Below are 3649 nucleotides of genomic sequence, written 5' to 3' on the forward strand. Positions count from 1 at the left end.
GAGGCCATGAGTAGAACAGTCACCCGAGAATGCCCCTTCCCCTGGCGCCGGGTGTGAACCGTATACCAGCCCCCAAGCCACCACCCTGTGCCCCATCCCCAAGCCTGCTGCAGCTTCCCCAGCTCATTTGCCTGTGGTCAGGTCCCCTTTGCATTTTCCAGGCTCGCCTCTCCCGCATTGTTTTTTGGGAGGGTCTGAATAGTTCCACAAATTCCCCAGTGGACTGTTGCCCCGACACCTAGCCGTGCAGCCCTGGGGGCAGGGGTTTTGGGGCACTGCCCCCATCGGGAGGATCTGGCCATGGGGTTTGTGGCTCAGTGACCACCCTGGGCCATGGGTTCTGGGGGGACTTGACTGGCTGGACAATAGTGACACTTTGACACAGCCCCACAAAACCTGATTTCCAAAATGGATTCAAATCATGGGGGAAGGTGTTAGTCTCATGCGTGAGCGGCCTGGGCTGGGAGCCGCTCTCAGGCAGAGCTGCTCCGAGGTCACAGAGGGAGGAAGTGGTGGGTCAGAAATAGACTCTGGTTTTGCTGCTACTTGCTGAGCCCCAGAGTGAGCGAGCAAGGGAGCCCCACGCAGTGCGTGGGGGGATGCTCCCTTCCCCCAAGCCACTAGAGTCTGGGGCGAGGGGGCTCCAGCCCGGGCGTATGGACTCACTGGAGTGGGAGGCACCCAGCCTGGCCTCAGAGGGGGGCAAACGGCAGCAGTCCTTGGCTCTCCAGGGAATACTGCAGGGCCGGGCTGAGCCCCACAGCCCCGGGGCAGGATGAGCGGGGCAAAGCAGAGGGGCAGGGTGTGCTGTGCCCCAGCAAGTTTGCAGATGACACTAAGCTTGGGGGAGAGGTGGAGGGTAGGGATAGGGTCCAGAGTGACCTAGACAAATTGGAGGATTGGGCCAAAAGAAATCTGATGGGGTTCAACAAGGACAAGTGCAGAGTCCTGCACTTAGGAAGGAAGAATCCCATGCACCACTACAGACTAGGGACCGAATGGCTCAGCAGCACTTCTGCAGAAAAGGACCTGGGGGTTACAGTAAATGAGAAGCTGGATATGAGTCAGCAGCTTGCCCTTGTTGCCAAGAAGGCCAACGGCATACTGGGCTGTATTAGTAGGAGCATAGCCCGCAGATCGAGGGAAGTGATTATTCCCCTCTATTCGACACTGGTGAGGCCACACCTGGAGTATTGCATCCAGTTTTGGGCCCCCACTACAGAAAGGATGTGGACAAATTGGAGAGAGTCCAGCGGAGGGCAACGGAAATGATCAGGGGGCTGGGGCACATGACTTATGAGGGGAGGCTGAGGGAACTGGGCTTGTTTAGTCTGCAGAAGAGAAGAGTGCGGGGGGGATTTGATAACAGCCTTCAGCTACCTGAAGGGGGGTTCCAGAGAGGATGGAGCTTGGCTGTTCTCAGTGGTGGCAGATGACAGAACAAGGAGCAATGGTCTCAAGTTGCAGTGGGGGAGGTCTAGGTTGGATATTAGGAAACACTATTTCAGGAGGAGGGTGGTGAAACACTGGAATGGGTTCCCTAGCGAGGTGGTGGAATCTCCATCCTTTGACATTTTTAAGGTCAGGCTTGACAAAGCCCTGGCTGGGATGATTTAGTTGGGATTGGTCCTGCTCTGGGCAGGGGGTTGGACTAGATGGCCTCCAGAGGGCCCTTCCAACCCTGATCTTCTATGATTCTTGACGGCTGTAGTAAGGGCTGGGAGCCCAGGGGGCCCAAGCTGGCCGAAGTTCCGGGGGGCAAGATCTGGCCCCAGGGGGCTGAGAGGGGAGAGCAGCTCACCAGCAAGTAACAGGCGAGCAGAGACGCAGCCTAAGGGATGAGGATGTGGGCGGGCAGCACCTGCCAGGGGAGTACCACTGGTATCCCAGCCCCCCGGGGACAGCCTGATGCCCAGCGCAGCCCAGTCAGATGGTGCTGCATGGACATGCGCCATTGGGTCAGGGGACAGCCCCTCTGAATGGCTCTGAGGGGCCCTGTCTATAGGGCACTGGGGGTGGTGGGAAGTCGCTCTGAATGGCTCTGAGGGGCCCTGTCTACAAGGCACCGTGGGGCAGTGAGCCCCCTGTTCTGCCCTGGCATCACTGCCCCAGGCACCTGCTGGCAAAGGGCCCTGAGGACCTGTTCCCCGAGGAGAGGGGCTGCAGCTGCCATGGCCATGGGGGAGGGGAGACCAGAGGCTCCTGCAGAGCCGTGGCGGGCAGGACCCGGGCTGGGGTGCAGAATGAGGCAGAAAGGGAGACTCAGTCTGACCCTCTACAACTGGAGTCGGCTGGGAGGGAGTTGTGTCCCCAGCACTGACCACTCTGGACTCAGTGCTCAGGAGGGGCCGGGGGCCAGAGCTCCCAGCATTGAGCCCTTCTCCTGGGGGCAGGCGGTGACAGGAGGGGCTGGGTGCTACGTGCCCTGTGGCTGAGCCCTTAGCCCAGGACAAGGCTGTAAGAAAGGGCACCCCCACCCTGGCGCTGACTCACGTGTCTGCAGCCCTAGCTCCCGGGAAGCAGGGGAGTGCTGTGAATCCCTCGTGGCACTGGGCTCCCCGGCCCCACGCAGGCAGCTCTGTCACTAGCCTGGATACTGCACAACCCCAGCTGAGAAAGAAGAACAGGAAACGCTACACTGACCAGCAAACCATTGCAAGACTTCCCGCACTTCCTGCTCCCCTCCCACCCCACCAGCGCCAGGCTGTGCGGTCAGCCCCCTGCAGAGAATAACGGGGTCGGGGAGGGGGGTGTGAAGCACCCTGGGACTCACCAAGACCTGCCAATGCCCCACTTGCTCTGGGAGAATGGCACTGACCCACCTGCCCTGTCACTGAGGGGAATCTGGGGGAAGCCACGCTGAGCCAAAGGAAGAGACAGGAGTTCCTTGGTGCTCCAGGAAATACTGCTGGGCCCTGGGGACAGCAGGGGGGCAGGGTGCACTGTGCCCCAATGCCCCGCTTCTTCAGCCCCAAGCCTACATGCCACCCTCAAGCACTGCTCCGGCCCCCATCCCAACCCCCAGACAACGGGACAGCTGCACTCCCTGCTGAGAGCTGGACAAGCCCCATGGGCCAGGGCAGTGCAGGTCCCTGCAGGCTAGTCCCTGGGCTGGGCCAGTCCAGGGTTACATAGCACAGCCCTCCTGGGACCCTCCCAGCCCATGCCTGGCCAACCTCAGCCCTTTTCTGTTACCCCTCGCCCCACTGGCCCTTCTTCAGTCAGCTGGCCTCACACCGGCTCCAATGCGTCCATCTCTGCGACCGTGGAGCCTGCAGCTGGGGGCAGGATCCTGGGGGCAGGATGCTGAGGGCCCGGAGTCCAGGGTGGGATCCTGGGGGGCGGGACGTCGAGGGCTCGGAGCCCAGGGTGGGATCCTGGGGGTGGGACGCCGATGGTCCGGAGCCCAGGGTGGGATCCTGGGGGTGGGACGCCGATGGTCCGGAGCCCAGAGTGGGATCCTGGGGGCGGGACACCGAGGGCCCGGAGTCCAGGGTGGGATCCTGGGGGCGGGACGTCGAGGGCTCGGAGCCCAGGATGGGATCCTGGGGGTGGGACGCCGATGGTCCGGAGCCCAGGATGGGATCCTGGAAGCGGGACGCTGAGGGCTCGGAGCCCAGGATGGGATCCTGGGGGTGGGACGCCGATG

This window comes from Lepidochelys kempii, chromosome 10 (assembly GCF_965140265.1).
Source record: "Lepidochelys kempii isolate rLepKem1 chromosome 10, rLepKem1.hap2, whole genome shotgun sequence".
Lineage (NCBI taxonomy): Eukaryota > Metazoa > Chordata > Testudines > Cheloniidae > Lepidochelys > Lepidochelys kempii.